Source organism: Miniopterus natalensis, chromosome 12 (assembly GCF_054644295.1).
Source record: "Miniopterus natalensis isolate mMinNat1 chromosome 12, mMinNat1.hap1, whole genome shotgun sequence".
Lineage (NCBI taxonomy): Eukaryota > Metazoa > Chordata > Mammalia > Chiroptera > Miniopteridae > Miniopterus > Miniopterus natalensis.
Genome location: NC_142092.1, coordinates 58,135,297 through 58,148,704, shown reverse-complemented (window position 1 = coordinate 58,148,704; position 13,408 = coordinate 58,135,297). Strand labels below are relative to the sequence as shown.

The window sequence follows — 13,408 nt, the reverse complement described above, 5'->3', positions numbered from 1 at the left end:
CGACCGCCCCGGCTCCGAGTCAGCAGAGCCGCCTCCGCGCAGGCGCACACGGCGCCGCGGCCGCAGCCGCTCTCTTGACGACCGTTGCTAGGGAAGGACGCCGGAGCCGCCCGGCAACTTCCGCTCCGTCGGGCCCGCCCCCCAGGCCCAGGGCGGGACGCCGGTCACCGCCCCGCGTAAAGGCGCCGGAGCGGGTGCGTGCGGAGCGCGCAGTGCCCAGGCTGTTCGCGCGCGGCCTTCGCCGCGTCAGGATTTCACCCGCTGCCGCGGGCGGCGTGGCTCCCTCACCCTCCGGTCACCGGCGTGGACAGGAGCGCGCAGGGTTTGCCAGCCTGGTCCCAGCCCCCGACGCCTGCCTCCCGCCGGCTCCCGGCTGCCTTTCCGGGATTCTAGGTGCCGTCCGCCCGCTAGCGGCCCCTGACGGTCATTCGTGGCCGTCTGGGTCAGCGTTTCTCTGCTTCCACACCATCCACGTTTGGGCCCCGATGATTCTTAGCCTGTGGGACCGGCCTTTGCACTGCAGGGTGCTCAGCAGCGCCCCGTCCTCCACGACCCCGCCCCGGCCAGGCGTGACCATCAGAAGGTCTCCAGGTACTGCCCAGTGAGTTCCCGGCGTGCGGCTGCCAGAAAAGATACAGGTCGCTCAGGTAAATTTAAATTTCAGGTAAACAACAAATAATGTTTTAGTGTAATTGTGTCCCAAATATTACATAAGCCTGTACAGTAACATGAAAATCGTTGCCTAAAAAAAACAACAAAAACTGTGCCTATCATTCCCTCCGCGAGTACTTGTGGAGTCTCTGCTCTGAGCTACGCGCTGCTGTAGGCTCTGGGGACACAGGGGTGAGCACGGCAGACAGGGCTCTCGACCTCTGGGAGCATGTCTTCTAGCGGAGGTTAACTGATAATAAGCAAGTGAACTTTAAGGTATAATAGATTCTTTTAAGAAAATGAAATGAGCCCAGCCGGGCGTCGCTCAGCGGTTGAGCATCAATCTAGGATCCAGGTCATCGCAGTTCAATTCCTGGTCAGGGCACAGGCCCGGGTTTCCGCTCGATCCCCGGCAGGGGGCGTGCAGGAGGCGGCCAATGGATGACTCTCATTGATGTTTCTCTCTCTCTCTTCCTCTCTCTCTAAAGTCAATAAGAGATATATTTTTAAAAGAAAAAATGAAACAAGGTAAAGATATATATATAAGATTATATAGCATATACCATACACTATATATTATCATATAAGTTATCATTTTATGTATATGTGTGTGTGTGTGTGTGTGTGTGTATGAAAGAGAGAGAGAGAATTAATGGAAACACACAGGAGAGTCACCTAACCTGAAATTATTAGAGTCAGGGTCAATTGCCCCATTGCCTGGCTAGATGTTAAACTCTGCCAGTAGGGGGTGCTTGAGGCACACTGCCTGGCTGGAGGAGAAAAAGATTTTTTTTTCCCCCTCCAAGTAAATAGATCCATGTGCAGAGTTCCCTGTTGGGTGTCAGTTTCTTTGCCTACACACTGGTGATGGCTCATAATTCAACACACTGTGGGTTGATTTATGTCTCCCCAAAAAGGTATGCTCAAGTCCTAACCTCCACTACCTGTGAATGGGACCTTATTTGGAAATAGGGTCTTTGCAGATGTAATTAATTAAAATGAAGTCACACTTGAAAAGGGTGGGTCCTAATCCAATGGCTCATGTCTTGTGTGAAAACAGGGACGCACACACAGGGAAGACAACCCTGTGAAGACGGAGGCAGAAATCGGAGTTCTGCTACCACAAGCCAGGGAACACCAAGGACTGCCAGCAACCACCAGAAGTTAGGAGAGAAGCATGGGACAAATGCTCACACAGAGGCCCCAGAAGGTACCAACCCTGCCGACACCTTGATTTCAGGCTTTAACCTCCAGAACTGTGAGAAAATACTTATTTCTGTGGTTTTAAGCCATCCAGTTTGTGGTCATTTGTTATGGCAGCCCTAGGAAACTACTACAGCTCCAGTCAGTGCCACTGTTCCCACGTTGGTGGCAGCTGTTAGCCCTGAGCAGAGGACAGCTCCTTCACCACAGCCGCAGGCATCATGCTCCTGTGACAACCCCACTCTCTCCTCAGAGCCAAAGAAGTAGTAAACGGATGCTCACTGGGTACAGGATTTCCTTTTGAGTACACTAACGTCTTAAGCCAACAAATTCTTATTACCTACACTCTGGCCTTTGCCTCTATTTATTTTAGCCCAAAGTTCAAGATTAGCTGATCACAGATGAAATTTTGAGGTGCAGCCTCTACATTCCATTCCTTATCTATTTGTACTTTGAATTTCGTCATATGGTATATACAAGGAGAAATAATAAGCATAGTAAACAATGATTTCTTTACAGATAAACTTTAGCCAAACGACTTCAATGAGTTAGTCAACTCATAGGCTCACAGAGTTGAGTGATTAGCAACTTGACCACAACTATATTTAGAATTCTGGTCATTGGGATTGATCTCTATGGGATTTCTAAGTCTTGATAAACACCACTGGAAAGTCATATGGAATATGATTAATTTCCTAGTGTCAACATGGACTTGAAACTTTCATAAACTTTATTTCATTTGATGTTCACTTGTCACAGACCAAGCATACATACTTAGTCCAAAATAGAAGTCTCTATTAATAATGACATTTGCAAATTTGCAAGTACACTCACAATTCACACACGTTGTGAGAAGTCTCAAAATTAAAATATTTCCCTTCAAAATAGAGAAAGAAATGCTTCAAAGAACATATATTTAGAAAAATAAAATTACAGTTTGGAAACGAATCCGACCTACCTGAGTATGGCAGTGACTTCAAAGATACAACACGAAAGGCACCATCCATCAAAGAAATAATTGATAAGCGGGACTTCATTAAAATTCAAAAACTTCTGCAAAAGACAATGTCAAGAGAATGGGAAGACAAGTCATAAAATGGAAGAAAACATATGCAAAAGACACATCGATCTGGTAAAGGACTGTCACCCAAAGGACTGTACAAAGAACTCTTAAAACTCAAATAACTGGATTAAAAGGTAGGCCTTTTAAAGGACCCTAACAGATACCTCACCAAAGAAGATATACAGATGGCAGATAAGCATATGAAAAGATGCTTCAGATGATCTGTCCTCAGGGAAATGCAAATCAAGACAACAATGAGATATCACTACACACCTGTCAGAGTGGCCAGAATCCAGAACTCCAACACCACCCAACACTGGAGAGGATGTGGAGCGGCAGGAACTCTCACTCACTGCTGGTGGGAATGCAGAATGGTGCAGCCACTTTGGAAGACCGTTTGGCATTTTTTTCTTTTTATTGAATTATTGGGGTGACATTGGTTAATAAAAGTATATATAAGTTTGAAGTGTACAGTTCTATAATACAACCTCTGTATATTGTGTGTTCTCCGCCCCAAGTCAAGTCTCCTGCCATCACCGTTTATCCCCCAGTTTGGCATTTTCTTATAAAACTAAACATACTCCTACCATATGATCTGGCCATTGCACTCCTTGGTAGTTACCCAAAGGAGATGAACATGTATTACCACACTAAAACCCGCACATGGACGTTTACAGCAGCTTTATTCAAAACTGCCAGGCCTTGGAAGCACCAAGTTGTCCTTTAGAGGTGAATGGATAAACTGTGGTACACCCAGGCAGTGAAGTATTATTCAGCACTAAAAAGAAATGAGTCACCAAGCCATGAAAAGACATGAAGGAACATTAAAGGATATTACTAAGGGAAAGAAGGGACTATGAAAAGGCTACATGCTGTAGGATTCCAAATACATGATATTCTAGAAAAAACTATGGGCACAGAAAAAAGACCTGTGGTTGCCAGGAGTTGGGAGGAGGGAGGGATGAATGAGCAGAGCATGGAGAATTTTTAGAGCAGTGAAAATACTCTGTGTGATACTATACTGATGGAGACATGCCGTTATACATTTATCCAAACAAATAGAATGTGCAACACCAAGAATGGACCATGATGTAAACCATGGGCTTGGGGTGACTGTGATATGTCAAAGTAGGTTCATCAATTGTGACAAATGTCCCACTCTGGCGGGGATGTTGACAGTGGGGGAAGGTATGCGCGTCAGGGAAAGGGGCACATGGGAAATCTCTGCACCTTCCCCTCCATTTTGCTGCAACTTAAAACTCTAAATAAAAGAAAAAAGTCTAAAAAAAATTAAGGCCATGCCATGTAATTCTTTATGTTCCCATGATGCCTTGTACATAATTGGCACTTAAAAAATGTTTTCTGACTAATGGATAAGTTGACTAACCCACCAGGTGAATAATCTGAGTGAAAAAAATTAGACTTGCTTGACTTTGTCTACATATCCAGTGACAAAACCGTAAAGATAAGAACTGCTCTAACCATAAATTTTAGCCTAATGGGTCTATACTGTCCAATCATAGCAGTAGGGTTGTCATAATTCATACTCCTAGATAGCTGACATTTGTATTACTGTGCTGGATGACTACTGATTGGTCTGATCAAAAGTCATAGACCAGTGTGGCTATATCTGTAATCTCCATTTACCTAAAACGAGAGAAGACCTCTTGTTATAATTTCTGGATACAAGACTTTTAAAAGGTCTTTTCATTCAAATTCGTATGCTTCATACTTTTATTGACTTGCTTGGCCTAAACGTTAATTTGTATTATGTGAGCACAAGTTTTACCTACTCTTCCATAAATCAGTCATTGAAAAACAACCTTTCCAGCCCAGCCGGACATGGCTCAGCGGATGAGCGTTGACCTAGGACCCAGGAGATCAGGGTTCGATTCCCGGTCAGGGCACATTCTGGGGTTGCGGGCTTGGCAGCCAATCAATGACTCTCATCATTGAGGTTTCTATCTCTGTCTCCCCCTCCTTTCCTCTCTCTGAAATCAATAAAGATATGTGTAAAAAAATTTTTTTAAAAGAAAAAGAAAAACAACCATTCTATATTTGGGATATTACAGTATTTTAAAGTTCTTTATACTTATGAGGAAAGGACTTGGTACTACAAAATCTTTTCTTAAAAATTAAATAATAATATAAAACTAGAGGGAGCTAACTCAAAACCAGCATTGCTCAAAACTTCCTTTTGGTCGTATCGGCTAGCCCAGAGGCCTGCATATGAGTGAGGTGGCTTATGTAGTAGGAATACTACAAATTTCATTGCCAATCCCAGTTTTAAATTTTGTCAGATTTTGTGATAGAACCTCTCTTCTGCTTTGTTAACATATACCTACTTTTTTTTTTTTAAAGAGTTAATATTTGCCTCCTCTCTCTTCTATCAGCATCCACTTGAAGAACAGGGTGGGGGGATTCTGAGTCTGTTTCAGCTTTTTTCACATTTACTTACTCTTTCTTTTTTTAAAAAAATATATCTTTATTGATTTCAGAGAGAGGAAAGGAGAGGGGGAGAGAGAGAGAGAAAAACATCAATGATGAGAGTCATCGATGGGCTGCCTCTTGCACCCCCCAACCGGGGATGGAGCCTGCAACCCGGGCATGTGCCCGGACCAGGAATCGAACCCTGATTGCCTGGATCCCAGGTCGACGCTCAACCACTGAGCCACGCCCAGCCAGGCACATTCACTTACTCCTTAGTGTTCAGCCCACTCAGTGACTTCCCCAGAGAAACTCGTTCCACAATTCTCCCTCTCTTCTCGCATTCTTATTTAGAGCAAGCAGAAAAATCACAACTCACACAGTCCACTCCAAGTGGGTTTATACCCTGGACCTGCTAGGTCATCAGGGAGACAGAAGCCAGCTGCCTACCTGCTGGCTCACCAGAGAGACACACAAAATCTTGCAGAGCAGAGATTTTGGAGAGAACTCATCCTGGCCCAGTATCTTTGCAACTGGTTGCAATGTACCCAAAAGAAACTATGCCAGTTCCAGAATTGTCCACCCGAGAGTGCTACCCATTCCTGCACAGTCTTTCAAAGGCTGAATTCCACAATTTACAATGGTTTCTATTTTTCTTAGCTTTTCTTTCAAATTCATAAATGAAGCACTTTTTTAAAGCCAAGCTTCTAAGTATGGAAACTAAATCTACCTGATTGGTTTCATAGGCAAAAGCGGAAAGTTAAACATAGCTCCAGTGCCCACTCCTCTGGCATGGTTCATAGCAGGATGGTGGTTAAGAGGATTTTAAGCCAAACATACAATTTAAACACTGGCATTTGGCTCTCTGTTTTTAAAGGGAGGAAAAACATTTGCAAAAAAAGATCTCCAATGTGAAGGCTGACTTCTATCTACATTTCACCTGAATAATCTAGATAAACGGTCATTTCAGAAACGTTCTCTATGGTAAAGTTTTCACATGGGAAGCTTAAGGACATGTGAACCTACTAGTTAGCATAATACCCACTCCAGTGTCTTGCTCCAGAGCATGGGCAAGAGACATAAATTTGGGAACCTTTAGTCTAGACGTGATTTTTGTTTTTGTGTTTGCAGTGGAAAGCATTCTCGTTGATTGTGCAGGAGGAAAGAAAGAACCCATGTAGCCTCGGAAGGTTAGAGGAGATGCAACCCAAGTGCATTAACCGTTGGTGAGAGGAGAGACTCTCCCTCCACCATCCCAGGAAGGAAAGAGAAAATGGTGCAGATACAGATAAGTTTGTGACTTTGACCATGAGAAGACAAGATCTCTGGTCTAATGGCTTCTGCTTCTCAATAAGGGAAAATCATCTGGTGAGGGCTGTTTGAGAACAAAAAGAAAGTGTAAAATTGTTATCATGTGTGAGAAAGCAAACAGCTTGCAGAATGTCTGGGGTTGCTGGCAGCACTGACTGTGCCTCTTCGGATTGTTTGTGATGAGATACAACCGTTAGTCAGTCTGGTTGCATGATTTTCTGCCAAGGTAATTGACGGAGGAGAGAAAAGCAAGGAAGCTGAAGGCATTTGCCAGGGAGAAATAATAACAAAGCAGCTTGCAACCTGAAACTAACTTGGACTAAAATTCATACCCACGATCATTATTATGGTCATACAAGGCCAGAAAGTCAAAACCAAGGAAAGAAGGGCACATAAGTATGAGACCCATGAGGTTACTAAAGTTGAGATTTACGCTCTACCAGCTCCTCATTTTTTATTCCTTTCATGACAAGAGGCTTTACCTGAAGCCTAAGGAGCGTGGTGGGGACATTGCCCAGTGCGGGCTTTGTGGATCAGCCTAGCCCCGAACAAGCATGCCCAGAAGTGTCTGGGCAGAACCCTCCTTTTCTGCTGTTGGGACCCAACCAAGAGCTGTTACTTCTCCCAAGCCTTCCAGAAAGGTCAAAGAAAATGCACCACTTTCTTGCTGACTCACCTTGCCTGGCCAGAAGCTTCTAGCTGGGCGTGTAGCTTGGGAAGTGGGTGCTTGCTATTAAACCCTACTCCCAACCAACAGAACTTTGGAGGGCCGTGGGGCTTGTGGGACACTGGTGGAAGGGGACTACCCCGTGGCTGTGGAGATGCGAAGGTAGGATTGTGTGGAGCAGACAAGCATCGGAGGTGCTAACCTGGTACAAGAGCATATCAGGAAGAGACTCCAGAACAAGTTTCATGACTCCAGAATGCCCTGCAGGAGCTGCGAGACATTTCCTGAGCTGGTGGAGTGTAACCCAAAATGATATGTGAAGAGAGTAGTATTAGGGCCACAAGGTCATTTATGTCACATCTGTGTACACACATGTACACCTTTGTACCCAGATGACCATTAACAAAGCAGAACTAGTATTTTTCTGGGCTCCTCACCTAGAAAATTTGAACATAGTACTTCTCAAATTGTAAAATGTGCGTCTAAATCACCCGGGGATCTTGTTTAAAATGTAGTTTGTGAGCCGGTAGGTCTGAAGTAGGGGTAGGTCTGAAGTGGGACCCCAGGCTCTGCATTTCCATTTCTAACAAGCTCACAGCTGGAGCCGCTGCTGCTGGTCCAGGGACCACATCGGGAGGAGAGAGACTCTAATACACTTAACAGTGACCATCCCCCCAGCACGGCCATTCCTCTGTGCACCCATGTTTGTCATGGAGCCAACTTCTCCCAAATGACTTCCTCTTGTTATGTGTTCTGCATCGTCATTGAACTTGGCAGGACAAAGAATGGTAAAGACAGAGTAGATGCCCCACCCACACCCACACCCCACCCCGCTTGGGCCTGAAGGAGTCGGGAGGGAGGTGTGCTCAGGGGCAGCCTGAAGGAGCTGTGACTTTTGTTAGAGGGACACGACCAACCCCAGGTAACCTATAGGGAGGATCATCACCAGACCCACCAAAACCTAGAAGAAGCTGGAGGGAAGGGGCCGTACTGGTGAAGAGAAGGTTGGGGAGTGGATCTAGAGGGTAAATGCAGAAAATGGAGTAGGTCTGCCGATCCTGTCCTTGTGTTTCTGGATGCTCATTCCTATCACAGACCTTGCTGTATAGCCCCTTGATGTTGGAAATTGTTGTCATATTCATTATGTCACGACTCTGTCAGGTACATGAACATGCATGATCTGTCCTGTGATACAGATAAAGCAATTGCCCCCTGAAAAGAGATGAAAAAGATGTGAGTTGCCCCAAGGTACAAAGCAGGTAAGAGGCCTGGCCAGCATTCAAATCCACCCTACATACAAATAGCTGTTGGTCTTTGTGCACAGTCATCAAGGGGAAAAGTAAACATTGTTTTTATTACTCACAATTTAAAACAAGCGAAAACTCTCTTTGGTTAATGAACTCCTGATTCACTCCCTACATGAACGCCCTTACTAGAAAATTGCCAAGTCACAGGCTGATTCAGAGAGACCTTCCCTGCCCAGACCTGCGGGGTTCCCGATTTAAATGCACCTTCCTTTATTTCAACAGATGCCTGATCACAAAAATACTGCACCTGCTTCTGTTATTTCTCATGTTATAACAAGAAAAAAACCAAACTGTCCTCTTGACACTTCCCCATTTTTTTTTTTTTTGTCCCCATCATATTTTACAAATTTCTTACTTGCTGGTACAAGAAGATGTTTCAGGTTCATCTTGTATTTGCTCTGCCCCCAGCCCCAGCTCCAGCCATCAGGAGGCAGAAAGAAGCCCGCCTCAAGGTGACATCAGGCACCAGCAGAGTGGATAGGAGGTGGGGAGGGGAGGCTAAGAGGAGAAGCCAGGTGAGAAAGCGACATTCCACGACATTCAGCACATTCGTATGTCAGAAATAACCTCGCTAATAGGAGTTTACAGATCTCACATAAGAACGGCCTTTCCTCAATTTGTTGCCACCTGCACGAGGAACCCACCTCGCCTGCACTGGAAGGAACCCGGGACGGTGGGCAGTGCGGGCTTTGGAGCTCGCTCTCTCAGGTTCCAGCCAATGTGATCTTGTCTTTGTTTTTGTTTGTTTGTTTGTTTCTTGCTTGTTTTTACCTCTTAGAACTTCAGTTTCCTGAGGCTTTGAGGAAGACAAGAATGGTATGTGCTTCCCTGGATTGTTATGATTAATTGCAGATGTTTCCCTAAAATCCACTCCACATGTGCCAGGTGAGCTTTGGAAATTCTCACTCCGCAGGCTAACGGCTGGGGTGCGGGCATCTTGACCAATCGCCGTAACAGTCCTCCTGCAGCTAAAGGACAGTCGGGCTTGATAAATTCTCACCAGGGGGTTGCACGGACGAGCCTATTCCATTCCCAGGAGTCAGAGCTGTTCTTCCAGAAACCAAAACTGCAATGGTTTGTAAAGCCCTTCCCCCCGCCCAAGTAACAAGGAGTCCAAAGTAGGAAATCTAGGGCTCAAGAAATCAGATCCCCGCCCGGCCAGGCATGGCTCAGCGGTTGAGCATCGACCTAGCATCCAGGCGATTGGGGTTCGATTCCAGGTCAGGGCACATGCCCGGGTTGTGGGCTAGGCAGCCGATCAATGACTCTCTCATCATTGATGTTTCTATCTCTCTCCCCTTTTCCTCTCTCTGAAATCAATAAAGATATGTTTAAAAAAAGAAAGAAATCAGATCCCCTCCCTGGCAGATGTGGCTCGGTTGAGCAGCGTCCTGTGCACCAAAAGGTCACCAGTTAGATTCCCAGTCGGGGCACCTTTTGGGGTGCGTGTGGGAGGCAACCGATTGATGTTTCTCTCACATCGATGTTCCTCTCTCTCTCTCTCCCTTCCTTCCAATCTCTCTAAAATCAATATAAACATATTTTTAAAAAAGACAAACCAGATTCCTATTCTCTGCCTCTACCACCATCGGTAGCAAGTGGCTTTCTTCTCCATGGTCACAAAATGTTTGTCGCATCACCAAGAAGCACCTCCACATTCCAGGCGGGAAGGACAGTGGACAAGAGATGCATGTCTGTTGAGTTTGTTACAATAACTTCCCTAAAAGCCCTACCCACTAGATTTCTGGGTATGTCTTATTGACCAGAATTGTGTCAAAACCCCAGCTACAAGCAGAGTTCTTTACCTGAGCACACTGCCACCCTGAACGAAACTGGGGTACGTGCATGAGAAGGACAAAGGAGAGAATGCATATTGGGCAGGGAACCAGCATGGTCTCCCCCTGGATATACTGAGCAGGAGACAGATGTTTTTCAAAGTCTTTATAGCAGGCTCTCCACCATTAAACTGCATATGCTTTTTACTTTGGTTACTTTGCAATAAATACTTGTGTTATAGAGCAGAGGAAACCATAGACTCTCTGTGCCCCAGACAGAAAAGGACATGTTGCAATTGGATGTCACCACTTGGGCTAAATATTTCAGATAAAAACGAGGGAAGTAGGTTGTCCTGTATCTGTGGAGCCGGACTGTGGCAAAATCTCTGTCCACCCTGCTTAAAGAAGATGAGGACGGGTGTGCCACAGGGCCGAAGGGTTGAGCTCACCAGAGTTTACGCTATATTGTCACCACTGATCTATCGTGTTTTTCTCCCTCCCTCCCTCCTTCCCTCCTTCCCTCCCTCTCTCTCTCTCTCTCTCATTAATTTGTGTTCCTTTGAAAAAAGGAAACCTCCCAATTCCCTACTTTTTCCCTCCTCCTACTCTCCACAACTATAGTGACATGTTTGATGTGTAGTTTTGCTTTTTGTAATTGTTCTTGCACAATGTGTGCTGTGGACATAAACTTTTAATTTATAGAAATGGTGTTGGGTTACGTCCACTATTCTGTTCTTTACTTTTCTCATGCAGCGTTGTGCTTTTAGGGTTTGTCCAGGTTGCTTGTGCCCATGTCACCCAGTGCTCCTGGTTGCCACATACTTCCTCACCATGCACCTCCTCCACGTGTTAGCCAAACACTCTGTTATGGCCTGGATTGTGTTCCCCCAAAATTCACATTCAAAATTGAAATCCCAACCCCAGTATGTGTTTTGTTATGGTAGCCCTAGCAACCTAATATGCACTCTCTTAGAGACACCTAGAATTCTTTCAATAATTTTGTTGAAAGCTTCCCCCCCCCCCCCAAGGTTTATTTGCACAAATAGCACAGGAGGACACCACATCCATGCACACAGCAGCCCAGGGGTCACACCAGTCCTTCTGTCCTCACTTCTGCAGACAGAGGCCTCTACTGGGGAGACTTTTTTTTTTTTTTTAAATATATCTTTATTGATTTCAGAGAGAGGAAGGGTGAGGGAGAGAGAGAAACATCAGTGATGAGAGAGTCATTGATCAGCTGCCTCCTGCATGCCCCACTGGGGATCGAGCCCGCAACCTGGGCATGTGCCCTGACCGGGAATCGAACCGCGACCTCCTGGATCCTAGGTCAATGCTCAACCACTGAGCTAAGCCTGGCCGGCCTACTGGGGAGACTTCACTGGGACCTGGGCACCTTTGGGAGCCGGAGCCTGAGCCGAAGCTGGAGCTATACCTGCACCTGCACCCGCAGCCTGGGGTGTGGTTGGAGCCTTGGCCTTTGGCCAGCAGGGCCTGAAGCCCTTGGCGATGCGGGCACGAGCATGTTTCCCAAGCTTAGGGTGAGCAATGTAGGCAAGTTGACTGAGCTTGTGGCTGCTGCCCTTTGGGATCCTGGGCTTGACCTCCTTGGGCTTTTCAAGGGCCTTGATAGCCTCGGCGTGTGTGCTCATGGCCTTGGCGGTGTTGGCCTGCATCTTCTTCAGGCCCTTCTTGTTGTGCTTCTTGGCAAAGCACATGTTCCTTAGGAACTTGGGATCTACCCCCTTAAGAGATTCATATCTTTGTGGTCGGGGCTTCTTGATGCCATTTCTGTGCCATTTTCAGGACTGGTTGTGCACAGTGCGGTTCTTGACTTGGCCATGTCTGTACCAAAGCCCACAGCTCCCGAAGCGCCTGGGACCCGACTTGTTGAAAGCTTTTGAAGCCAACAAAACTTTCCTGCTAAACTGACAATACTGTGTCTAACATCTGATTATAACTTACCCTTGTCTTAAATAGAAAACCAAGAAGTCTTTTTCTTAAAGTTCTCAATCTTTCATTTAGTGCCTTGTCCAGTGAAAGCCTGGCAAAGAGAAAAAAGGAATTTCATTCCCAATGCCACATGATTGGTTTAGGTAACCAAGACCTAAGCTTTTCAGTCTTTAATTGGCCAGAGATCGGTTTAGAGACAGTCCAATCAATGACAGATGGAGGACTTTTGCTAGGAATTTGGGAACATGGATATTTCTCTCTCTTTTAGGTTAGTAAGTTGCTGCAGCCATTCTGTCCCATGAGGAAAGCAAGCCTTAGGATTATGCTGATGCCACAGAAAGCAGTGTGTCAAGATGAAATATGCCAGGTCATGATTTGGACTAATCCTGAAGCGCATCCTACTTCTGGACTTTCCAGTCACATAAACCAATAAAATCTGCCTTCCTTTTTAATCCAGTATGAGTGTTGTATAACTTGCAAGAAAAAATATCCTAGCCCTGGCCTGTGTGGCTCAGTTGATTGAGCCTCATCTCAAGCACCTAAAGGTCACAGGTTCAGTTCCCTGTCAGGGCACATGCCTGGGTTGCAGGCTTGATCCCCATTAGGGGGCATGCAGGTGGCAGCCAATTGATCTCTCTCTCTCTCCCCTCCCTTCCTCTCTCTCTAAAATCAATATATATTTTTTTTTTAAAAAAAGAAAGAATAAATATCCTAAATGATACAGGTAAGTGTGAGGGTACAGATGTGAATGTCAGATCTGGGTCCTTGGTCTCAGCAGTGAAGGAGAGCATATGTCCATTTGCACGCATCAGATTGGGAAACGGTGACTACAACAGTAACATCAGTCCTGAGGTTGGCTTTAGGCTATGGAAACTCTTATACATTGATGATAGGACTGTAAATTGCTGCAATATTTTTGGAATGTAATCTGACACTATATTAAGTCTAACTTTATGAAATTACTATTTCTTTAGGTCAAAGTGGTTGAGTATCGAGTTTCATATGATTCATCCTAGTACATTAAAAACATTTTTTGATCTAACGATCTCACTTC

General features: G+C 45.5%; 1 long non-coding RNA gene and 1 pseudogene across 1 annotated transcript; one reads left to right on the top strand and one right to left on the bottom strand.

The window, feature by feature from the left end:
* The first annotated feature begins 589 nt into the window (after window positions 1–589).
* Window positions 590–3,378, top strand: LOC107537635 (uncharacterized). The gene is made up of 2 exons (XR_001603243.2): window positions 590–647; window positions 1,712–3,378. It is a non-coding gene; the product is annotated as an uncharacterized LOC107537635 (long non-coding RNA).
* Window positions 3,379–11,765: 8,387 nt separating this feature from the next.
* LOC107537623 (large ribosomal subunit protein eL29 pseudogene) lies at window positions 11,766–12,262 on the bottom strand (annotated as a pseudogene).
* Between the last annotated feature and the right edge of the window lie 1,146 nt (window positions 12,263–13,408).